This window comes from Cyanistes caeruleus, chromosome 4 (assembly GCF_971803275.1).
Source record: "Cyanistes caeruleus chromosome 4, bCyaCae1.hap1.1, whole genome shotgun sequence".
Classification (NCBI taxonomy): domain Eukaryota; kingdom Metazoa; phylum Chordata; class Aves; order Passeriformes; family Paridae; genus Cyanistes; species Cyanistes caeruleus.
The window spans coordinates 48,285,293-48,311,850 of NC_141704.1; the positions used below are offsets into that span (position 1 = coordinate 48,285,293).

At 39.0% G+C, this 26,558-nt stretch overlaps 1 protein-coding gene across 12 annotated transcripts in view; it reads left to right on the forward strand.

The window, feature by feature from the left end:
• Window positions 1-26,558, forward strand: part of GRIP1 (glutamate receptor interacting protein 1) — a 311,868-nt gene that overhangs the window by 41,592 nt on the left and 243,718 nt on the right. For 2 of the 12 annotated variants that reach the window (XM_086884495.1, XM_086884498.1), the window contains exon 2: window positions 16,766-16,865. The exons of 9 other annotated variants lie outside the window; for them this stretch is intronic. The gene's annotated coding sequence lies outside the window, so the exon portion shown is untranslated. Of the gene's footprint in view, window positions 1-15,618; window positions 15,747-16,765; window positions 16,866-26,558 lie in introns of all 12 variants that reach the window. One more of the 12 variants, XM_086884496.1, reaches the window with a different exon arrangement.

Genomic DNA, 26,558 nt, shown 5'->3' on the forward strand with positions numbered 1-26,558 from the left:
AGGGAGGGTGTCAAGAGGATCCAGTGGTGCCCAGTATTAGGACAAGAGGCAGTGAGCAGAAATTGATGCACAGGAAGTTCTACCTGAACATGAAGAACTTATTTACTGTGTTGGTGACTGTGCACTGGAACAGGTTGCCCAGAGAGGTTGTGGAGTTTCTCTCGCTGGAGAGAAACTTTCAAGATAAATTTTCAAGAACTGCCTGGACACAAACCTGTGCAAGTGGTTTTGGATCATCCTGCTTGAACAGGGAGGTTGGACCAGATAATACACTGTGGTCCCTTCCAATCTGACCCATTCTCTAATTCTGAAAAGCAAGTAACAATCATAAGGCATAGCAGTTGGGTTGCTGAGCATAAAAACTAATGAAGCCTGACTTCGTTAATTGTCAGCACATTAACTGTTCTGGCCTCTTTTTTCCCTTGCCAAACTCCTGTCCAGAATAGGGCAAAAACTCTTCTCCCAGCTGTATCCTAAAACCTGTCCCTTTTATGAGAGCTGGCAGGTGCCGCAGCCAGTGACAGTATGGCAGTCAGATGCTGCCAGCACTTAGAGGGTTGTGCTGCAGCTCCTCCATTGCTCTGTGGAAGCTGCAGGTATTGACACTTCCCAGCAGCTGATTGTTGTTGTTAAATTTATAGAAGCATAATTATTTTGAAGGGTTTTTGTCCTGCATAGAATTAAACTAGAATCAGCCAGCGGGCTTAGAGGGTGTGTGGGCAGATAATGTGATAAAATAATCTGAATTCCTTTGGAAACATATGGTTAATTTAAAAAAAACTTTTTTACATGAAGTTCTTAAATTGAGTAATTCAATTTATGCCACAGTGACAGGAAAACTTCATAGTACTTCAAGATCCTAAGTCATGGGTGTGGGGAAAAATTGGCCATAACATGAGAGTTTTACTTCCTAAGTAGGTGTGATTTCGTCCTTCTTAATATTTTCATCGCTGGGCTGGAATAGACAGTTACCTGACATTACTGCTGGGAGTGACCTCGTATATGAAGATAAAAAAAGATGTTATCTTTAAATAGATTTCAGTAGCTAGTGTGTATTTGAGATTTTTGTCAATACTTTATCACCAGATGTAAATCCTAATGCTGGATGCAGACATCATATCTGATAGCAGAATTTAGAAAGCTTTAGAAACAGGCTGGGGTGGAAACCTTGAAGATCTATGTAACTGAAGCTTCAGAAGGAGAGAGTCTTCCTGTAACATTTCTGTTCTCTGATCGAAAATTACATAATCTTCCTTTCATCAACTAAAAGTAGACACAACAAACGTGCTTCCCCAGTGGAAGTTGTTTTGTGAAAACAAACAAAAAAATAAAATTGATTTAATGTATATATATCCTCTACAATATCCTCAATGTCCTGGTTTGCTCAGTTCAGTAATCACAAGAATTATATTTTCTAGTTTAGTACTAAGGGTCAAATACAAATTGCTTATTTTCCATACAGCTGTCTTCTTACCTATATTCCGTGACATAGTGCCGCACCTCCCAACGACTCCAAAAACAACCAAGAAACCAAATTTTTGTGGTTAGTAACTGCATATCATAGAATGTCAAGGATTGTGAGGGACCTTAAAGATCATCTAGTTCCAATCCCACTGCCAAGCAGAGTAAGAATTGCAGCATGCAGATTGATACGTCATGATTTCATTTCCAAGCTCATGCTGCTGATTTCTCTTTTCTCTTAGGGTATGGCTTCCCTTGGTGGGTGCTTCCTGTAGCCTTGTGGTACGTTGGCTATGCTCTAATAGATGCCCATGTGAATGGACTTGCCCCAGGGTAACAGTGAACTTGTGATATATATCATAGGTTGCAGATCACACTCTATTCATACTAGGTTGTTTTTTTTTGTAGCTGTAGCATTAATGTGTTTTGGACTGTCTGTGCCCTGAGATACTTACGGTCTGTGTTTGCTTTGATAGTGTGGACAAGCTGCCATACGCAGCCTTGCTTTTTGGATAGAGACTGCTGTTAGTATATGACACTTCATTTTGACCTTATATGCCTTTTGGGCAAGTCAGCCTTACTTGTTATTGCTTTCTTCCTTGAGGGTAAAGCAGTTTTCATCTCCTGGGACGTGAAGTCAGCTTCTGGAAACTTACGTTAACAGCCAAATAGAAACTGTAGTTGAAGTGGAACAAAATGCGTTTATGGACTACAGAGGACAAATACAAGAAAAAAAATATTTTATACCAGATGTGCCCCTATGTTCTGGTTGAGTAAAGTCACCCTAGCAGTACTGAGGTATCAAGCATTAGCATTAAATAAATTAGCATTTATTGGCCTATTAGAATGCTGGTGCATAGGGTATGGTGTGAAGGGTAATAGTGATGTTAGCTAGTTGCACTAGGTTTTCTGGGTATGCATCATTGTATTGTGGGTGAAGGCTATCAATACGTACTCAGGGCAGCAGCACTTGAGAGGCAGAGCTGGAACAGATATTTAGGCCATGACTTTTTAAACACTGGAAAAAGCCAGGCTGCCTATTGAAAGGACGGTGCTTGAATGAGAACATGGGAAAACTGCGCTTAGTTTGCCTAAGGACAATGTGCTGTGTCCTTTGGGAACTCTTCCTGTCTTTTAAAGCTATTGGCTCTGCAGCAGTGAACCTGTTCCTGTCCTTGCCATAACAGCACGGGGAGGAAGCTGCTTAGCCACTGAGCAGGTGTGCAGTGCTGATCAGGAGCAGCATCCTCCTGACACTTCTGTAGGCTGTGTGCTTTGATCCTGGGGCTGCCTGCAGCTGCTGTGCACCAGGCATGGGCCCATGGCTGCTGTGCACCATGCACAGGGCTGGCTGCACCCATGGCCAGGATGGCTTGTTTGAGTGGACAAGCCCTCCACTGCGAAACTTCAAGTCAGCAAAAGGAAGGACATAAAGTTACTGCTCATCTCTCGTTTACTGTTTGTGCTTATCTGCCCCTTGAGCATTTATTTTCTCTTTCATGAGGACTAACTCTCCTCATAATCTCATCAGAGGCAATATATTGAAGTGTGGTGTGGGTTTACTGGGTCAGTGATTTCATTTGTTCAGTATTTCTTACCAATCACTTTGGATGACACGCTTGTTTGTGCACATTATTTCAGTTGTCATCTAATTAACATATATGTGGTTAAGACATTTTAGAGATATTTGACCTGCTTCAGACTTCATTTTCCTTTTGGGTTGCAGAAAACTCTGGTTTATCATTTGACTGGGCTTTGGGACTGTGTGGTTCTGTGTTTTTCACTGCCCTCTCAACCAAGGATGGAATTTTGTAACCTCTTGTTGGGGCCACGTGCACTTTGGCTTCCTATAAAGTACACACACTGGTCCCAGAAAAGCATATGCACCTTTTCTAGCAAGTGTTAAGTGTACAGAGGTAACACTTGCAGAATTTCTAGAGCTGTCTGAGAAAATTAAGCCACATGTTTTGAGTAGTTCACCTGCAAAATTCCCATTTTCATTGTTTCCAGCAGCTGTGGTCTCAGACTAAGCCATGCATGATTTTGAAATTGTTGATCATATGATCATATGATCATATGAGTTGAAATACGTAAAAGCACAAGAAATTTTCTTTAAAACTTCTTTTTTTTGTAGACTCCAGTACCTCAAAAATAAAATTCTGATTGTTTTTGCAAAACTCTAGCTTAATTTGGTAAAGGAAATTGAGAAATTTAAAGCAGTTTAAGGACAGTTAGTGTCGTGCCAAAAGCCCACCCTGTGTTGTCCTTCAGGTCACTTGGGTTGGAGATACATGGATGTATCTCAGTGTTTGGCTTGATGGCCTGGAGCAGAACCACTTTTAGAAAGCTTTTGTGAACTGACATAATTTCAAGGAGAAGTGAAGCTTCTCAGTACTGCATTCAAATGAGCCAATGGTGGTTCACAATGCGCTGGGAATAATGAGCAATGCTTGTTTTCTCATCAGGTACCATGTACCCAGAGAAGAGGGATGGGAGAGTGTGAGAGCATTCTGCAGTATGGTATAAATTACCACTAAATTATGCTTTGATGCTTTTTTATTAGTATTATTTCTGCGTGTCACATATTAAATATATGATAATTACATATTCAGGGATGAAATGTGTTTTAATATCCTGTCTGATGTTCCCTTTGGGAAGAAAGAAGGTAATACTGTTAGCATTTTGCCAATTTGCTGTCATATCTAGGAGTTAGGGGTATTGTCATAGAATCAAAGGTAACAAAAATACAGACAACAATAAAACAAAATATTCAGGATTTTTATAGAATAGCTTTCTTCTAGATGTTCCCTTTGAGCAATTAAGCTGAACAAAAATGAAAAGGAGGCTAAAACTTAATTAGCTATTGCAAAATGGTGAGTCTGAGTTTATTTAGCTCTTTAAGGCTGTGTCTCTGGTCAAGCATGAGAACACAATGACACCATTTGGTGTTTGTAGTAGAGATGTAATGTTTTGTTCAGTATTTTTGTTTTGTTCTAAGCAAAACTTCGTTTTCTCTTAGACAATTTAATTTTCCATTAGGCAGAACTCGAGCTATGTTCAAGATTATTTTAAACTAAAGGAAAGTGTTTACCTGTAAACCTAAAATGGATGAAAATGAGCATCTATTTCACAAAGTCACTGCTTGTTTATATGACATCCTGGGACAAGAGAGATTCCCTGCTCTTCTGTTGTGCTTTACTGCTGCTCACAGACTCATACATGGAGTCAGGCATTTCTCTTGCTGTGGCTGGCAAAGCTGCTGATGCTTCAGCACACACTGATCCCTGCGGCTGTGCATCAGCTGCCCTTGGGGAAAGCCAGCTTCTTCCCTATTAGATGCATTGCTGAACTGCAGCTCAGCAGCTTTCTTTGTATAAATAAAAACATTTGAAATTTTCCTTCGCTTCTGCCAAGATAGCAGTTTGATCTGTAACTGAAACTGTAAATATTTGGAAAAATTAGAAATGTGAGAAAAGGAGCTACAGCTTCTGAATCTGTATGGCAAGCTACTATCCATGCTTTGGTGGGTACCTAGGAATAGGTCACTACACACACGTCTGCCAAAATGCTAACAAGATATCTAGTCATCTTCCAGCTCACCATTTCCCTAGTTTTCCAGGGTCCTTTGTTTATGGCCTTTTCTAGTCTTTGCCTCAAAAACCTTGCCTCTTTTCCCTTCATATCTTCTTAAAACTCGGTGGCATTCTTTTGCCACTTAATATGTTAAATTTTCACAAATAGGATATGTGCCCAACTTGACTGCTCTTTCTCCTGCAGTGTAGTGCATAACATCCAATGTCACTTTTTCAATTATCACCTGAACTTTACAGGAAAATCCATCGTTACTCCAGCGTTGTTGAGGCAAGCCTATGCAGTCTTGCTTTATGGAGGACTGCATTCAGTTTTTGTCTTAATGGTCAGAAAGCATCAGATGGCCTTACCACAGTTCATAATTCTGTATAGTAGTAAAGATTAACATAGACTGAATGAGAAAATGCTGGAAATAGGTTCAAATACTATGTTGAAAACCTTACTTACAGTGGGATTTTTCTTTCTTCCTTGTAATAAGATGAGTGCAACTGCCTAATCTTTCATGCCTAATTTTTTTTGCTTTGTGTAAGTTGAATTCATGACCATAATCAGATGTGGTGAGTGTTAACTAAACAGTTATTAGTAGGTAGATGGGGAGATCATATAATTAATTTGGGCAAATCAGAATATCAGAAGCAGTGAACTTTGCTTATAGTAATTTGCTGCAACATACATATGTGCCAGGGGTAAATATGCATTTAAATTGTCATTGTGTTGGGTAGGCAAGAACTATAGAGCCTTCTCTGAGGATTGCAGGAAGCAAAATCTTGGATGCTTTGATCAAAAATATCCATGTACCATCCAAGATGGTCCTTTTAGTCTTTGGCTTGGTAGTTCATAGTGTTACTAGACAAGTATCTGAAAGTGCTTGGGAGCCTTTAGGTGATGCACCCGAGCAAGTATGTGGCATAGGTGTATTTTGCTTTCTCTTTGAAATGGTGAAGGACTAAAAAACCCTAATACCTTTCCACTCAAAAGAAAAGAAAAAAAAAAAAGAAAATTTCATAGGCCTAAATGTAAATATTAAGTCTGTGATATGATTAAAGAGGGTAATTGACTTGCTGCTTGTGTGGTGCTGAAAATTTTATTCCAAAGATAAATAAATAGTTATTGGCTGTGGTGATTTGATTCTGGCAGCGTGCCAGGTATGCACCAGAGCTCCACTGTTGCTGATCTCTGCAAGTGGACAGAGGATAGAAAATATAACAAAAAGGCTCATGAATTGAGATAAGGACAGGAAGAGATCACTTATCAATTACTGTCATGGGCAAAACAAACTTAGCTTGGGGAAATTAATTTATTACCAATCAAATTGAAGCAGAATAATGAGAAGTAAAACAAATTTTAAAAACACTTCCCCCAGCTGCTCCCTCCTTCCTGGGTTCCACCTTCTCCTCCCACTATGGCACAGGTAGAAGGGAACGGGGGTTATGGTCAGTTCAGCACAGGTTGTTTCTCCCATTGCTCAGGGAGAAGGGTCCTTCCCCTGCTCCAGAGGGGGGGGGGTCTCTTCCACAAAGTACAGTTCTCTGGGAAATTCTCAAATGTGAATCATTCTCAGAGGCTACAGCTCTTCATGAATTGCTCTGTAGTTGGTCCCCCACAGAGTGTAGTTCTTCAAAAGAGCCTCCCCCAGTGTGAGTCCTCCAGGGTCAAAGGTCCTACCAGGACACTTTTCCAGTGTGGGCTCCTTTCTCCACCAGTCTTTAAGACCCTGCCAGGAGCCTGCTTGAGCACAGGCCTCCCACAGGTTCACAATCTCCTCTCAGGAATTCACCTGCTCTGGGATAGGTCTCCTCCATGGGCTGCAGACGGATCTTGGTATCCTCATGGTCCTCCATGGGCTGCAGGGCCACAGCTGCATCCCCATGGGCTGAACCACGGCCTGCAGGGGAACTAACTCTAGCACCTGGAGCACCTCCTGCCCCTCCTCCTCTGACCTTGCTGTCTACAGAGCTGTTCTCACATATATTTTCACTCTTCTCTGAGAGCAATTACATCTGCCTAATAACCTTTTTTTCCTTCTTAAATATGTTATTGCAGGTAATTTCTACCATCTCTGATTGGCACGCTTGGCCTGGGCCAGCAGTGGCTGTGTCCTGGAGCTGTCTGGCACTGGGTCTGGCAGACATGGGGGAGGCTTCTTGGGTTTCTCACAGAAGTCACCGGCCCTGTAGTCCCCTGCCACTAGCAAAACCTGGCAATGCAAACCCGGTACGCTGGTGTAGACATAAAATCCTGAGTTAAGCATTTTGGCAGACTTGTGTGTGTTGTGATGTGTAAGAACAAAACAGGTGGAAAAAACCAGAGCTGATATCTCTGTAAAACTACATCTCCAGGTCTGGCCTGTGGCTGTCCTCACTTTGACCATCCTGCACCTCATCTCCGGCTGGTGCCATGTGTCTCTGGGTCAGCTGCGGGTCAGATTTCCCTCCTGCTGCTTCTTGTGCTTTGCTGAATGGATTTTACTTTAGAAGAGGGAAGCTCTGAGGCTTGCTTTCTTTGAGCAGACCTAGTGATCCTGGTAAGCCCCACTGCTTCCTGGCCCTGCTGGTGCTGCCTGAGGAGGGGGATTTCTCCTGCATAAGCCAGTGTGTCCTGAGGTGGGTCCTGCTGCTCTACTGCCCAGACAGTTGTTGGTGGCTCACGTTGCCCTGCCACCCCTTCATCTTCCATGACCATGAGGGGAAAAGGGACTCCCAGGTGTTGGTTGGAAGAAGGGACTTTCCTGCCCTCCCTCAGGGGGAATTTGAACACCTCAGCCCAGGAGCTGCCCCTTCATCTTGATGCTCCCTTAAGGACAGTGAGGTGAGGTGACACCCCAAAGGCTGCTGACACAAAGTATTAGGGCAGCATGGGTCTTCAGGAAGGAGCAAAAAGACTTTGTCTGTGGTGCAAGTGAACAGTAGTGGTCTAAAAAAAAAAGAACATAGAGGTTTTGTTATCTATGTTATTCTCCCTCATATATTTTCCTAAAATAATTGAGACAGTGCCATCTGTGTCTGGGGAGGTGTGGCATTTGATCTCAGATCTGTGCTGAGAAGAAGATGGGCATCCTTAACACAGAGGATGTGAGAAAGTCTTGTGAATCTCGTCTAGTGCTAGGTTATACCATATTTGTTTTGCTGTATTGTTTTCTTCTTAGCAATTTTTTATGAAGGGTCTTCTGTATTTTGTAATACTCATTAGTGGCAGTGCAAGTAAAACAGAATTGACGGGAGATGAGATCATTGACCTAAGGAAATCTGTATCATGTGCTTACAAATACAGAAGGAAATTAATGTGCTTGACTTCCTAATGTATAAAACATATGTACAGTATGTGGAAATTTATTTTTTAAGTGGAGAAAGGCATTCCAAGTGAATAAAGTATGTATGCATATTTGCCTCTGATAGTAAATTCTATTGGATGACTTTTTCTCTAAACTGAATCACAGTTGTTTACAACATTTGTTACCAGATAATATGCTTTCCCTTGGTAGAAATCTTATCATAAAGTCTCAAATTGGGATAATTTGATAAAACTAAACTAGAAATAAATTAAATCTGACAAATCTGTCATAAACTGTAAGTTTTAATAGAAGCCTAATACAAGCTTTCATGACTTTGTCAAAACCAATAATGTGTCAGCAGCTAGCTCTAAAACTGGTTATGTTGTACCACAGGACTGCAAAGGTTAACAGGTTTTTAAGACACAGCTGTGAAGTTGTATACATTTTAAAATGCCTTTAGCAGAAGGCATATTATAATCAATGAATGGAAAAATATTGTGTGTTGATACTTGTTTGAAAATAATGTTCTTTTACAGCTAATTTGATAATTCCTTGAATTGAATATGACAGTGGCGACTGGATAGAATTTGGGCATGAAGAAAGTAACAACCATATTCTGCTGTCTGTTTCTAATGAAATAATTTCAGTGTCAGGGCATCCTCAGATAAGGCAGACAAACCATAAAACATGATGAGACTTTCAACAATGCACCACAATTCTTGTTTCATAGGTGACACACATAGAGAATCAAAGGTTTTGTCACTGACAGCCTATAGAGATGTTGGGATATCATGGCTTTGTAGCAATCAGATTAAGAGAAATACTTGTTAAAAGAATATTATAGAATGATGAAAGTGCTTCATAAGAATCTTTCTTCATTAAAATTCAATACAATCTATGTGACTTCAGGGAGAATTATATTGAGTCAAAAGAATAAACTGACCCAGTTTCTGGATTTTTAAAATTAATAAATTTAATTTTTTGGAGCCACTGCAAAAGTGAAAACAAAAGCATTGTCCAGAGAGACCAAACAAGGAAAACTCAGGTCTCGAGATGACTCAAGAACAATTATATGTGCACTAATTGAAGTTTTGTACCAAGCTAAGTAAATTTGACATGATCCTCTGTTTACTGTGAAAGTGTTGTTGATACTTGGCTGGTTTTTTGGGATGGAAGGAGGTTTTCAGGGAATTATGACTTAAAAAATAAATTAGCAATGAAATTATGCACAGACTAACACACAGTTTTAATATTTGTGAGGATTATTAATAGTTAATGTTTTGTTGGTGGTTGGTTGGCTTTTATTTATCATAAAACACAGCTAATGAGATACACTCTCTCTGTGTGTTGATGAGGAGAAAGGGATGAAGTGGTATGTTCCTGTTGTGGTTACTTTGCTGCTACCAATGTAAAAAGTCCAACACTGAAGAGTTCTTAATGAAAGCTGTGTCTTTTTAGGTATAGAAGAGCAGTGATACCTACTTACTTTAAAAATGCAAATAGCAATTCTAATGTCAGAATAATAATAAAAGTCAGGACAGATGTTTCATTTGTAATAAATTCATAAGTTTTTTTTCTTAAGCACATAAATTTAGGCAAATGATTTGTGAAACAAACTGTAAAACTGATGTATGTCAGACATCTGGCTCATGCTTAACTTTTTAGCTTGCAGTTGGTATTTTACGCATGACAGCAAACAGGTGATCGTGATTGAGTGTCTTTCAAAAACATCAGCAAAAATTATAGGTTTCTGAAACGCTAATGGTAAGGAATGACTTACTGTAATTGATGTTTTCTCCAACTCTTTAATGATTATAATTTCTAAGTCATCTTTTACGTTTTATTTCAAGCTTTAAAATCTGGAAATTCTGAGGTAGGAAGTTAAATGCTGAAGTAGAAAGGGATGCAAGTGTCAATGGGCTGCTTGATATTTATCTTGTTTTTCTGTATGAAATTCAGTGAAAGTGTTTCAGAAATTAATCTGGTTTGTCTCCTGCTCTGATTACAAAGGGTTTAATCAAAATCTTTCCCCGGTACCTGTGTGACCAAGCTGAGTGTGTGATGGCTGGCCCTGTGCTGGTCTCTTGAGGAGCTTGAGGTATTTGGGTTCATTTTCTCAGAGTCTGACAGTCTTTGCATGAAACATGACAGCTGTACCTCTTTTCATTGAAAACTTAGGTGTTGGTGTAGGACCTTGGTTTTGTATAGATCAGATTATGAAAGGTATTTATACAGTGTAGCAATTTGCTTGTTTTGAAAGAATGGACTTTGATTCAGTGCCTTCATCAATATGAAGGACTCACAAAAGAGATTTTGCTGTAAGGCTCAGTTGTAACAGGGTCATTCTTATCTCCTGTTAGTGAAGTTGTGAGGGAACTTCTACTAATGTGCTACTTACTCATAGAGCAGGAGAAAACATGTATGTGGAAGAACATAGCTCCTCTGATCCCCTGTGTTAGAGAATTCCTCTGGAGGAGGAAAGTTTTTACTTCTGCAAGCCTGGGCTTCATTTATTTGATTTTAAGTGGCAGTTAGGTGAAATGTGTAGATATGATACTATGTAGATACTGTGAGACAGTATCAGGAACTGTCTCAGGTATCCCCTTTTTCAGCAGAACGCTCCTGTCGCTAAGATACAAATTGCTTTGTGTTTTCTTTTTGTGGCTCCATGAATTCCATAAATTTGGTATCTTTCAAAGTGGATCTGAAAGACTAATGTCTTTTCTCTTGCCTTGATTCCAGTCCCATCTTCCCACCTTCCTTTCTTCCCTCCCTTGGTGGTCACAGCCCTCTTCTGGAATTCTGGACTATTGAAACAGGGGCTGATCTTTGTCTTACAAAGTATAATAAATGTATTTAAATATAATAAATTGACAAAATGTGTTTACGTTTTTAAGATTTATTTTAAGAAATCCGAACAGACTTAAAAAATAAAATTTAGTCCAAGCCTACAAAAGAGACTAGGGCACCTGAAATCAGGAAAGATGTGAAGTCCCATAGCCCAGGTGCTTGTGGATGTTGGACTGAAGGCTGCAGAGGGACCGTAACCCCAGGGATGGGAGCAATTTCATGTCTTGCTGTCCTGAATATGGGCAGAGTATCCAGCTCACCTGGCACTTGTTGGATCCCATGGCTGACATGCTGGGTCTCCAGGCTGATCTTGCTTGCTGCTTTGGAAGCCTAGACATACACTGTAATGCTGTTGGAGCAAGGCTCTCAAAAGTGTTGTACCTCCAGTGTGTGGATCTAGTCCAAACTTCTATTAAAATCCTCTACCATTTAAATGACAGGGGTCCTGTTTATTTTATTGGGCTTTTAAGCAGGCTTCAGAGAGTGTGGTCTAATGAATTTCTTGCTGAAGAAGCAGCCTTACCCACAGCATCACTGCTTGTGTGTCCTTCTGGAAACTTTGCTCTGGAGGGTGAAGCAACGTTTTTGGAAAATAATTATTATCTGTCTTTATTCTGGTACGCCAGGATGTGAAGGTGCTTGGTAGTTGCTTTTAACATTTTTGCAGAATCAACCCATTGGTTATCAGAGTTAACTGCTGAACAGACTAATGCATCTGCTGTGTGTTCATATTCATGCTTATATTAAAATTGTCATGGTTTTTCTTTTTAGACAAAAAAAATTCCCCAGAAAACTCTGGCACACTGTTTACTTTGGAAGGTATTCTCCCATTTTAGAGTTTGCTCTGTTTGCATCTGCTGACAAGTCTCCCCAGGAAAAGCAGAGTGTGAGCAAACATCTAATTGAGATGTGTTCACAATGTGACAAGGAATCAGAGTCTGTGTGGACGATGGGCCTTGGTTCACAATGGAAGTCAGGCAGACACTTGTATTGTCTTTAGCACTGATGGAAAAGCAGAGAGTAAACACTACTCACCCATGAAAAACAATAATGGGCCAACCCTTTCTCCATAACCTGTGGGGAATAGGAACAGTCACTGTCCAAACTGTAATCTAGTTGGATTTTCAGTCTGTTGGATGTTTGGCCCTGTATGACTCTCAGCCAGTCGGGGAAGATTAGTGTGAAATGGATGTCTGTAATCAGGGTGACTTTGGTGCTTTGATAGTCTCTCTCTTTCACCCTTTTCCTATTATATATAAAGGAAATTTTTTATTTAATTCTAAGAAAAGCATTTCCCCCGGTCTCCTATATTAAGAAATCAAATAATACAATAAACTCATGGGTGCTTAGAGGCTTCACAGCTTTAGAGACTTCACACCTTTTTACCTTATGCAGATTGACTTCCATGGCCAGTTACATGGTTTGGGATGCTCTTGGCAAATTCAAATTGTAATGTAGAAACCAGAGGAAGTAGTTCTGGATGATACAGAAAAATTGCAAACTGAATTGCATTTGTGAAGCAGTAATGTTGAACTGCTTTCATTGAAATTGTGCTAGTTCCAATAATGAATGTGGAATTTAGTCTTACAGCTAAGTTAGTTGTGTGGATAATGTGTATCACAACAACATCCATTCAGTTCTGGCTCAAAAAGAGAGTGCTACTCTCTCAATCAGAGTAAAAACATTCCAGAAAGGAGCTAACAGCTGACTGTGCAGAGGGCAAAAGTGATGAAACAGGGATTTAAATTTTTCTTGAAGAACAACCAGCTCTTGGTTCCCCATGCTTGACTGAGTGAAGGACAAAGCTGTCCTCTGCATGGACTTGCAGAGGTTGCCCTTTGCAGAATGGCTGCCTTGCTCTTCTCTCTGCTTTCTAAAGCAGTCCCCTCTTTTCACAGTTCCTGTTACAGTGTTCCTTAAGGGTGAAAACATGCTCATACAACACAGCTTGCACCCTTCTGTGTCAAACTCACATAGTTTATTCTGTGCATTCCAGTTTCTGTTGCACCCAGTAGCAGAGGGTAGGCTGCCATCATATTTGAAAGCAGTGATGTTTTCTAGTAACTGTCCTGGGAAAAACGAGAATGGTCTTTGGGGAACTGGGATTTAGCTTGTCAGAAGGCACCACCGAGTTATCAGTAATTCAAATGCCTTTTTTCAACTGGAGTCTGACAGGACTGAAAATAGAAACTGTCAGCCTCCTGATTGTCTGATTATGTAAAACCATCAGTAAAACCAAAACAAACCAGGTATGATAGGATTATGTATGTGCATATATTTTTCTGGGAGATATTTTTATAAGGTTTATAAAGGAAAGAAATTCACTTCCAGCTGTAGATCTTAGTGTTTTGGAGAGTGGGCAAAAAAAACTTCTGTAAGTCTTCCAAATATAAACTCGTATTTTTGATGCTGTTACAGGTTATAGTGGTAGTCTTTGAGGCTGATCAAAATAATAATGAAATGCTTAATGATTAGAAAACCAGACATCTTTGGCAAAGTGATGTGATGTACAAGACAAGAAGATTTTCAGCTGTTGCCCAAATGAAAACTAAAAGAAATGTCTCGGAGGATCCTCTACTAAGAGTGTTTGGTTTCGGATCAGCTCTGGTCTGTCTGTACAAAATATGTACCAGAAACACTTAGAGATAGGCAGGTACAGGTCTATGACACTGTTGTTACCCTAGAGGGTGGTGAACTCCTCATTCCTGTCTGCCAGAATGAAGAAATACTTACAAAGCCTTCATGTAATTGCTATATGTAGCATTAATATACAGCTAGGCAACTTTTTATAACTCTAAGCTATCAGTCAGGAATACTTCTGTACTTAATGTGTAATATTGCGGCTTTGCTTTTGCTCTCGGGTACTCTGTTTAGAGTGACTGTTTCCTCTAGTGGTGGAGTGAACCCAGTATTTCATTAGACTTAAAATTCTTCAATTTCTAGAAAGGAAGTTTCCCTAAGAAAAAAAGATACAGTGGATTATGTGCTGTTTTAAAACATACCTTCACATTTAAACAGTAGCCTTTTGGAAGTGAACAAGAGTAAATAAATTATGTTTAAATGTCACTGGCGAAAGTAAAAATAATTTGCAGAGTCCATTTCAAATTGTAGAGTTGCACTTTGCTTACTTATAAGTAAAAATTACTATTTTTTTCTTTCACTAGTGAATAAAATTTTAGCCCGTTCAATAAAAATACATGTTAATAAAGCCAGATTACTACTTAGCATGCAGGGTGTTATTGCTGCTGAATTACCGAGAGATCTGATTTAGAGAAATCTATTTTTTCATAGACTCTGGTTTAGTAAATTTTATGGAAAAGAAAAGAAAGTTACATTTTTGAGACATAATAGTGTTTGACAATTAGACAGGTTTTCTGAAGAGTGAATTTTATTCCATCTTAGTGAAAACCGGAATAAATCAGTTTTATGTAAAGACCTTACAGGTGGCCTGTAGTTCAGTCCCAGACCTCTGTCAGGCCCTGGGCTGCATCAGAACTGTCCTTTGCAGATTTATATTCTTGCCTTGAAGGGTGGCTGAGCAGCCTTGGTCCCCAGGGCCATCTGCAGTGCAAGGAGACACAGCACCAATGTCCCAAGCGGGTTTGTTTCTGAAGGCTAAGCCTGAAAGACAGGCCACGACTGTCAAATTCATGCCAGCTTTGTTTCACTGTGCTACTCTGAAAAGTTATTCTTGTTATAATTACATTTTGTGAATGTGACTAAATAATTCCCCCAAAGCTGATGCTGATTTTGACCCTAAGAATGGACTTGTCCAATCTGTTGTCATTTAAGTGCATTGATAAAAGAATAATCAACTTGGTGGACTAAAATTAAACTAGGGAGGTGACAAATTTTCTCTTTAGAAAAAAACCCAAACAAACTGAAGAAAAAACAAGCAAACTAAAATCCCAACAAAAAACCCTAAACCAAATGAAAAATGCTGAACTCAAGACTAGCCAGCCCTCTGTTTCATCTGTTTTCTTCAGGTTTGATCAAGGGAATTTGTCCATTTATTTATTTGTCCTTAGCAATCCTCAGCTAAAGAAAAGCCAACAAATTTCAGCAAATAATATTGTGTACAGTGAAGAATCACATATCTTCTGCTTTGACCATTTTTAAAGATCCTCAAATGCAGGGCTATTAAGAGCAGAGAATCAAAACAGTATCTCAGCTAATGTTGAGTTTGACTGAAAGTGCTCTGTTGTCCCCCAAAATTTTTTTTTCTGCACAATACAGACAGTCTTTGGTGTTTTTTTTTAAGATAAACTTTATTGTGTGTTTCCTGCTGCAGTTGATAATGATTTGAAGAGAATTAGTTGTCTGTACTGTGTTGACTCCCTTAACTTCAGTAGGTAGAAACAGATTATATAGAAAAGAATGGGAAAATTAAAAATACAGAATAAAAAGCAGATCCTGTGAATATCCTTTTTTTTTTCCCCCAAAAGGATCAATGAAGCCTCACATGAGAACCTAAAAAAAAAAATCATAGTTCAGCTGCTGTTACACTGTGAAGCTGAAGAGCTTTCGTGGGTGTTTTGCAGTCACGCCTGAGTGGAAACTTTTATCACATAAGGTACCATTGGAAACTGCTTGAGAGTTTTACATTTATTATTAGTCTGTTCACTGGAGGAATGATTGAGGTATGAGATTAGTTTACTCTACAAAGGATCTGAGAAACAAGCTTCTTAAACAGTCATCAGCATTCATTGGCAGATTCTTCTGTTGCTGGAGTTCAAGAAATAAAATTATTTGTGGACACAAATAGTTAACTATTATGTACAAGCCATGAGTTCAGATTGCTGAAGAAATATCTTGCTTTGAGGTCAATCTATTTTACAGAGAATCTGTTTTACAACTGCTATGCTATATAATTTTCACCTTTTTAGAGTAGAGAGATTTTGACATGTCAAGTTATTGATTGAAATAGTCTTCCTTTTTCAAGAGTTTGGGGGTCAGGATGACTTGCTTGTGCTCAAGCCCTACTAGTGTTCAAGTAGTCATGTCAGACCAACTATGCTTAGTTTTGTTTTCCTGCAAAAATCAGTGGGAACACAGAAAAGATAATGGAGAGTGTACATGAGCTGTGCTGTTAAAGAATCAGTCCTTACTGCTTTCATCTTTGGAACTCACAGAAGCTGACTTCGGCTGAAAGTAGGGGCAGCTAGAGCTGAGCCAAGCATTGTGTACAACAGGTTTTGGGAATCTGTGTCTTGTTCTCATGGGCTCTGCTGCAGCCAGTGAAATCCAGGGGGAAATCAGAGCTTGGAGAGTCACCTGTGAGTTATATATCTGTAGCTGTATTACACAAATAAGAACAATAAAAACAGGACATCATGATTATTATTATTTTAATTAAAACAGGACTTTAATTAGCAGAAGCTTTGTTTTCTGGATGAAAACAGTAATACTTCCTAAACAGATTACTTGAAAAGCTGTCATCTCAAATGGACTGCAGTGTATTGATTTAGATATTTATTTTACAAAAATCAGTTTGATTTCCAGTTTATGCTTCTGAAGCCCAAAGGAGCTATCAGGGCATAACTCTGTAAAAGTATCCTTTCTCTTATATTTTTCATTCAACTTTTTTTTTAGAGCAAAGGAAGTACGCTGCATTCTGTGGAGTGATAGTTGTTTCTGGTGGCTGTCTTCAGAACTGGGATTTAGTTTCCTGTTGTGGCTGGCATTTTTCCAGGTAAATTCTGTGGATGCTGCCTGGAAAGAGGCATGGAAACCTTTGCTCCTTGTTAAGACAATGTACAGCCAGACTTTCAAGACCTAACTGATATTTTTTCATCAGAATAACTTAGGTTTGTCTATTTTCCTTGTTTAACATGCAAATTAGCTATTCAGAATGTTTTGCTGCTCTAAAATTCTCTCAGTAGAGTACATTAATTTGCAAGCAGCATCAGTAATTTAGCAGCATACATTTCACGGTTGGCAGGGCTGGTGTGACTCCAGAGAAATATTTGTACCTTCTATAGTTAGTTCTCTGCATGTTCATTTTGTAATTGATGAAATATCACAGTGGGTAAATCGGATACATTTAATATGACAGCAGCATCTTTCATCACCTCAAAATCTGGGGTTTTTTTCCATGTCTAGTGCTATTGCTGTAGAGACTGGAGAACTCCAGCTTCTTCCACCTTCTAAAACTGAGTCTAGATGCACTTGCCATTATTGAGATAGTCTGGAAAAATCAGTTGCAGTGTTACTAGCCATCTGCAGTGTTGTCAAACCTAAGCATTTGAGAAATCACAGCATAAAATTAATTTCTTTGCTATTTGAACTTTATTTTCCTGTTTCTTAGCACAATGTTCTCCAGGATTTTTATGACTGAAAATGAAAACTTGACAGTCATCTGATCTGAAAAGAAGTTTGCTTATGATGAAATTATGAGTAGTATTTGAGATACATCGTCCTCACCTCCATGAAGTGTCCATACCTGCAGCACATTTCATTTCATATAACAAAGGAACTGAAAAAGTGTAAAGCAGTAGATTGAATTCTTTATTGTTTAGTGAAAGATACTTGTTGTAGGAGTTTTCAGGAGAACAGATGCTCCTGAGAATGGGTTTAAAATACAAGCACACTGTGGTGGTACTCAGTTGCATGAATAAGAATATATTGGAGGAAGAGGAATATGGAGCAGTGTTTCCAAAACGTCGCAGTGGTGCAGTGGTGCCTGTACCTGCAGGATGCTGAACACCTCTGGGTGCTGTGCATGCATCCCTCCTTGTGCCTGCAGGGAACTCCCTGGGGCTGTGCTGGGGAACTGCCCCACACACCTGGCTGTCTTTCCTGCCTCTTGCACAGTAGTAAGTCATGGGGAGGGAGGCTGAAGTGCTGGGAGACCTCAGATGTTGTTAATGTGTGCTTGGAGGAGTAAGTGCTACTTAGAGGCTGGGTTTTTTCCTGTATTGGCAGCTCATGTTCCCATTTAGTGGCAAAGGCAGAGCAAATGTATCTGTTCTCTAGGTCAAAGGGAACTTTTAGGCACTTGAAAATAAGTCTGTTTAAGGTCTCTGAGGAAAGAAAATTCTTAATGGATAAGGAAAGGAGACCTTGAGAATGATTCAATTGATAAGAGTGGAGTAAGAATATCTACAGATAAGACAGTGCATCTCTATTTATTTATTTCAGTGCAGACTCTGATGAAGTAATTATGCTGATACACTAACCCAGAGATTTGCTGTGAACATTTAATTGGCTGTCTCCAGGGACATGCGTTTTTCCTTCCTGTATTACCCTAAAATATATTAAAAAGTATATAAATCAGGTGTTTATGACAGACACTGTAAGGTGGAGCAAAGTGAACTCTGAAAATTGGTAGCTTTCTTTGCACTTTGTGGCAACATTGGTTGTTAATGAGGGAATGCAGTTAAAATGCATATTAATATTTAATTGAAGAAGATTCACGTAAACCCCAGCTGTGACCATAAAAATTGGTGCTTTTTTCTGAGAGAAATAAAAGCAGTGGTTCCCTATGGTCTCATTTGATTTCTTTATTCAGCAGCCACCCTTATGTTAGCATACATCTGTGTAGCTTTTTGTAAACTTGCAGAATGGAATATGCAGTTCTCAGTCTTATTTTGGTTCAAAATGATAGTGACAAAATTGCATGTTGCTGATGCTCAAAGGTTTTAAATAACTGTCATGAGGTTTTCTTTGTCATATTGGTGGTTGGAAGAATTGTACATAAACAAATGTACAGCAGATGGCACTGCACTGTAACTGTAGAATGAGAGGTTTGGGTAGAATAAACGTGTTCATTTAGGGTTTTGTTCCTATGTATGAAATTTGTATTTTCTTGTAAATAGCGATAGAAATCAGAAGGCCTGTGTGTTTTAAAGCAGAATTTTTTAAACTTGTGTAAGATACATGTCAAGTCAAGCTTTCATGATTTGTTACTAATGGTGGTCAGTGCTGTTTCCAATGATTTTTCATCTTTTAGTGAAGCTCTGCTGCTAAGAGCTTAGGTGTTACTGAGAAACACTGGAACTAAGGCAGCGCAGAGCTTTCTTCTGCTGCAGGACACCAGATCGAGAAGTTGAGTAGAAGTTTTTAGAAGAGAATATCTCCAGGAAATTCTTCAACTGGGTAGGAATTTTTAGCATGAGTTTTATCAACAATTGAGAAACAAGTGCAGCTATGAGGAAGGAGAGCATTCTGTGAAGCTGCTGCCATCTTCCCTTTGCTCCTTTTCTTCCCATACCTCTGGCACCTGTAAGAACACTGACTTCATTGCTCCGTTCAGACGTGAGTGACACATGAAAGGAATGGCAGGCCTCAGGCTGCTCTGCATTTCCACCTCATACATGTGTGCATTGAAAAGGATTTCCAAACCTGATAGCTTTTTGGTGGGGATAGTAAAAAATTACTCAGTGTCACTGCGTTCCTGTCACCTCATTGGAATTTTCCCCTTAACTAAGTGTAGCCCTCACTACCTCTTGTAGTGAGGTGAGTCTAGTGAGCACTAGATTACTTACGAAGGACCTAGAAAGCTTAGTGGGTGCAAGTTTTTGTCATTCATGCCTCAAGATTTGGAAAGTTGGGTCAATGTTACGTGCATCCCATACAAAAAAAACCCAAAAAAACCCAAAACAACAGGAATTGAAAGGGTTAGAAACCTTGGGATGATTTCATCTTGATGCTTGGTAGGTCACTTCTGAAAGTGGGCACTGTCTCTCCAAAGACTGAGCTACAGCCAGTGACCCCCTTCTTGTGATGCTTGGTTTTATTATTTAGCTGCAGCCTGATTCTTCTGCTTCCTAGGTGGATTTAGGGTCAAGTCATAAACAGAGCTGAGTCTTAGGAAGTAAAAATGGAATAAAAGAGGGGACATCAGCCTTTTCAGAACTGATAGGAACGAAGCAGAAATAGTCAGCCAGTCTGCATGCTGGTAAATTTACCAGTCCACATCCCTTTGGTTGGTCAGGAACATGGTTATAGCTAATTTAGAAATGATTTTCTGCAGAGGACTGTAATAGTAAGCATTCTTCAACATGTCTTAGGTGGCTGTAGTTCTTAAATAATCTTTAAAGTAGCAATTCATATTTCATATTTCTTAGCATATCAACTTAGCATTATAAACAGAACTTGACATCAGTGGAAGATGTTTTATTCTTATACATTTAATTATAAGAGTTAAAAAATATACTTAAAGATCAATTTGCATTGCTGCCACAATGTTATCAGAAGCAGAAATTTGAAATGGGAATATGACCAAAAATGTGGTGAATGCAAGGAAAGACGTTTTGTTGTTAACAGTCATGGTATGGTGCACATAAGGTCCTCTAAGCCTGGACAAGTACTGCTTAAGAAAATTTTCTTTTAGGCATGCTAGTGTGCTTCAAGGAGATTAAATCAAGATGTATTTACAGTAAGTTTAATGGCTTTTCTTGTTTAACTGGAGTGCAATGTTAATAATGAAGCACTTCTGAGAACCCTCCATTAAAAATTGACAGCGGTATTCACGGGTAACTACTTATGTGTAAATCTATTAGTAAATTAATCAACTGCGTGATCCTGAGAAAGGACACTAAAATGCTTTATTGGTTTGCTGCTCATTGCATTGATTATTGAGGGCTCTTCTGAATATGCTTCTTTGATTTCTGCTGCTTGCCAATTTGTCATGGCAGTAGTTAAATAACATTTTGCTAGCTCAGCATTCTTGTCCTTGCTGGATTTGTAGCAATAACTGAAGGTGATTCCCTTTTGCAAGGGGGACATAATTCTCTAGAGAAGGGAATGTAAATGCACTGCTAGCACTGCCAGTGTGCAGTATTTTAATAGTGAACTTGTCTTCATTCACAATACCTTCATGAATTAGTTCACCTTTTAAAGTAACAAAATTAATATATGTTCATCTAAAGGTCACATTTTATTGCTAAGTAAACTATCATGAACTGAAATCAGATGGGTTTTGTACTCATTTGTGAGTACAAAGTATTTCAGTTGTAGCACTCAGGATTTTGCAATATGTAAATAATTATTCTGCAAATAATATTGCAGAAGCATTTGTTTTCATTCTTTTTCATGTCTTAAAAATGTGGAGAAAACTGAAATCACTAAGTAATGCAGGTATGAGATATTGACTTTTTTTTTTCTTCATTTGAATCCAGGGGAGTTCTGATCATGGCAAAACAGATCTTTATTCTGTGATCTGTTTCAAGTTACGTTGTCTTTATTATTAGTGTTCAGACTAATAGGGTAAAGTACAGTGATATTTTCATCCTCTAATAGTATTGAAATTGATGTGTGGGATGTAAAGTAGTATTGATTTTGTCTTTGAATGTCCTAGATTATTTAAGTAGATGATCTTCAGTGTATATTTATCTAAATGAAAAATATAGAAGGTTTTTCTGCATTTTTTTGAAGACGTGCATTTCCACTGGTGGTGTCCATAAACCCGGCCCTCAGTAAGGTCTGCATGTCCTGAGCTCAGGGGAGCTGATAACTTACTGACTTGGAGAACTTAGCACTGTGTGAGGTATTTGGTCTATGGAAATTACTTGGGAAGAGGAGAATAAAAATGGATGTTTGAAAAAAAACAGTACCTGTCAACTGTCACTTGTTGGTCTGTTTTCTTCTAAACCTCCCAACCTGTTTTCCTGAGGAATGAAATAGTGTGATTTTTGAATTCCTTAGAAATCTGATCTAGCTGTGGTGTAAAAAGGGCCAGACCCAGCTGTGGGGTATTACCCTGGTTTGAGCACTGGCTACGACCTCTTGAGGCCCTCAAGGGCTCCCTGGGTTTCTGGGAATCTCTCAAAAGCAAAGCTGAGTCTTGGGGAGAGGGCTTACTTACAAGCCCTCTGCTCCTGTGTGCCATATGTGAGCAGATAACCTCAGCTGTTATTTATATTAATTACCTGAATTTCATTAAAATTCTTTTTTTTCACACAAAGCGGTAAATATTGAATAGCAAGTTATAAAATAGTAAATGTAATTATTTTTGCTAGCCATTTAATAGAGGCAAGTCATTAATACTGATGTATCTTTGTTCAGGCTGCTCCTCTTTTGAAGTAGCAGTGATACATAATAAATCAGGTCAGTCACATAACTAATCGACTGTGAACCAAGGCATAATTTTCTCAAGCAGGAAAACCTCACTGAAGAACTGACATCTCCTGCTTGCTTTGAGTCAAAAAAAAATAAATGTTTTATTGAAGTTTGATTTAAAAACTCCACAGCCTTTTTTCTTCCCTAGTGCTGTTTTTTTACCCCCAAAAATTTTAATAAAATTTTAGTAGACACTTCAAAATAAAATGACTGTTTAGATGGAAACCTTAGAGATGCAGTATGTATTACTGCACATAATATATAATGTATTATTTGAAATTATGGAGTGATTCAAACAAGTCTGGCTAATATCTTTAGAACAGTTTTCTCTCCCACCTTAGTTTTCTTTGTGACTTGAGTTCAGGTTTGTGAGATTTGCATGACATTGATCCTTTCCTTGGGCGATGCACAATTTCATAATCCAAGTGCGACAGCTGCTGTAACCATCATGCCAGCTGTCCCTGCAGATGCTCAAAAATCTCCAGCTTCTCAAAGATGTGTATATGTCCCTGGGGCAAACCATTTTTCTAAGAGGTAATGTATGAAGTATCTTTTAAAAGGGTTACTGTGCTGGCAGTTCTGAGTGCGTGGTGCATGTAGTGCTACTTTTCTTGACTAAAAGCTCTTCTGTGTGTCACCCTACATGGCCCATAGGGGAAAAAGAAAAGAAAAATTGTCTTCTAACCCCCCAACAAAGCAAAATACTCCTGTCCATCTGTTACTGTTTAATAACTAAAGAAATGAGGCTGTTAAATAAATAAATAGATGGTAAAATTTGCCAAGTAGGGTCCAAATTTCTGTCCAAGAGAGATGTTTACAAATTTGGTTTTCCTGTTTACCAGCTTGCAGAGGATTTACCTCATGTAGAAGAGATCCTGGATGAACTCTTGCATCTGCCTGACAAAGGATCATTCCTGCCTGGATGTTTAATGGAGCAACTGCTAAGCTCCACTGCAGTTTGGCTGGTTGAATTTCCAGTTAAGCTTTGTGAATTCAGATCATCCCTTTGGGCTGGTGCTGATCTGTGGTGCCAGTGAAGGCGTGGGCTGTGAGCTGCTGTCTGCCTGTGTCTGCAGCACTGAGGGAATGAGGTGGGGTCTTGCCCATCTGGGCTCTCCATTTCCATCTTGTGTCGAGGGCTCTGCACAGGGGCAGGGCTGCAGTGCTCGGATCCTCTGAGGCAGAGCCAGCACATCACTGAGCTCCTGGAATGATTCATGGCTTATGGACGAGTGCAAAAGCCTTTTCAGTATGTTGAGGAGTACCCTGCATTTAGACAAGACCTAATGGCCCTTATATGAATGGAACTGATTTTTTTTAGTGTGTATTCCACAGATCATCTCCTTACCTTAAATTAACAATATGTGAAAATTGTGGAAGATTTTAAAACATTTGTGATTAAATAATTCCTTAGTAAGAAACAAGGAACTAGGAAAGTAGCAATGTGAATATTCTACATATGAATCCATATCCCACATGTTTTACTGCTTCTCTTCCATGACAAAAAAAATGTCAGTCATAGGAGTCCATTAATAAGAAATGCCTCTAGAGGCTGATGTTCCACAGAACAAAGGCTTGGAACAATTCATAGCTAGAATTAGCCTTTTTTTCTGCCCAGTCCCTGCTTAATGTTAGGCTAAAAAGAGGCTAAAAAGAGATAAATACAGGTTTTATCTAAATTGGTCCTATCTGAAGTGAAGATAATCACTGTGGTTGTGAGGTTAAGCCTAAATTGGAATGGCATCCCTTTCTGTAACTTAAGTTTCTTGAATCCTATTGCCTCCTAGTAAGAATTAATAATCTGGTCTTGCTACTGCCTCTTCTTGTTATATCCAGTTACCTTGTGAGATCCTGAGAACAGCCAAAAGTCCTTTTCCTCTGCTGTGTCGGAGTGTGGCAAGTGTGAATTTTATAGTCAAGCTAACATTCTTCCTGGAAAATGCAACTGGCAGAAAAGAGAGTTTATTTCTAATCAGACCCAAAATTATACATATAATTGTTTTTGAAATGTGAGGACTGTTTTTGAATTGTGACTAGAAAAATAATTGCATTTATGGTTTTTTTAAGTACTGTGCCTAGTCCCAACCTCTGTGCTTTACAAATGTGGAATTTTCATGATGCCATTCTTGCACTTGAAAAAACTGTTCACCTAGGGTTCAGTTAAAGATAATTAAAATCTACTTATTTTTCAAAGAGGTTTCTGTAAGATAATTTCTTCAGAAAAATATGTTTTCATTTTTTTTCTCCTTGAGAGAAATCCTTCAGAATTCCGAAAAGTAGTAAATTTTCAGGAGAGGGAAAACAACAGTACCAAAACTCAGAATTTAATAATACTTTAATTTATAATGATTGTTTAGAATGGGGGCAAAAATTGCCAGCCCCAGAGCATGGTCTTTATTAAGTAAGCTTTTGATGTTGTTTTATACTTTATTAGCAATTACAGCTGTCAGGTGAATTTCTTCTCATTATTTCACAAATAGACATTTATTCTAAACTTAGAAACAATTTCTTAAGATTGGAAGAAAAAAAAAATTAGCTGATGAATGAAGGTTAAATTAAGAACCAGAAGTCACATCCTCTGAATGCTTTTCATCTCAAGACCAAGCCAATTTTTGAAATATCGTTGTAGCATAAGATAATAATTTTATTAATCAGACTTTGTAATTGTGTCAGCAGTTGGTCTTGAAAGCAAAATAAAATAAGGGTATGAAAAGTATTTCCAAAAGAGAATACAATATCAAGAAAATTTTTCCTGAAGCTATAAATACCTTAGGGCAAGAATAGTAAGATCTCAGTTAAAGTCCCTGAAAGCTGGGCTGTTTAGCATTTTATTTTGATGTATTGTAGACCCAAGGGCCATGCCATAAAGTTTGCTTAGTCTTGTGTACCGAGGTTTTCCTTAAAGTGGGTGCTCTTACCAAAAGTGTACTTTTCAAAAAATATATTTCCAATTATGTAGTTCTTGCTGGAATGGAAAATAATCAGTCTTTCATTGTAAATGGATGGGAAATAAGCTGCTTTTGAGAATAAACACCTTAATTTTGCTACAGTGTTGCTAGTTTGCAGCAGCTGTTTATGTCTCTAGGCAGAATTTTTCAGATAATTCACTTTGACTTCCTGTATAACACGCATTTTTTTGAGTTGCACCATTTATTCCATCGCTACCGTAGAATTTGGTATGTCTGCAGTGATCTGCATCCACCATATACGCTCTGAGCTGTCAGAGCTGACCTTTTTAGCTCCTTGTGTGCTGCAGAGTTCATGTACAGGATTGTTGTCTGTCCCAGGTGCTGCTCTGGGAGAAAAGAGGATTTGGAATAAGGGTTTGATGAACAGATGTGGACCAGCTGTGTGCTGGGATTCTGGCACGTCTGTCTGTCATTTATTACTTTTGCAGACTCACACCTGCAAGCAGACTCTTCTGTCTCTACTTATCCCCATTAGGCTGGGCAGACAGACTGAAGGTGTTGAATACACCTGCAGGCAAGCTACGGACTTTGAGTCCCTGCTTATTACTGCAGATCAGGCTATTCAGAAAAAAATGAGATTAATAAACCCTTAAGCAGCCACTGAATTTTCTTCTGTTCACAGAATTACATGGTATTCAAATAAAACATCTTTTTTTCAGGTGACTCTAGAAACCATTGAACTAGATATTATATATAGCTATTAAATATAAATATTAGGTGTTTAAGGTGGTGGGCAAGACATCAGCTGTAGTATTATTGCCACAGGGATAGAGAAAAAGCCCTTTGATTCCTCACTTAAATTCTGTGTGAGGGAAGAGAAGGACCTGTAAAGAGAAATATACGTATGTGTGTGTGTGTGTTTGACCTTTATGCCATGCACTGAGCAATGAAAGGGATGTAATTGGGTTCCCTTAAAACTTCATAACATCCTGCAGCAATAATTTGTCAGTTTCTAATCCCAGTGTACCTTCTCTTGTAAGTAGCCTCTGCATCTCATGAAACAAAAGAGATGCTTCAGGGAGCAGGGGCACATGATCCATTTCTGAGGGCTTCCCTGTTTGAGGAGTCCTGCAGGGACTGGATGTACACCAAAAATCAGCTTTTTGACAAACTGATAACGTCATGCTGCCTCTGCATCACATCCTTCACCTTGGATCCCCATCCCACAGGTCTAAGTCTTTGTTAAGCATATATCCTGTAATGCTTTGCTGGATAGCACAGGGGAAAGCGTCCTGGGATTACTCTTCAGCAGGCTTCTCACTGTCTGCAGGGAAAAGGCTGCCACCAGTCCGCTGAGAATCCCACCACCCAAGCTGTATAATGATTTCAGCTTTAATTATTGGAAGGTGGTGGTT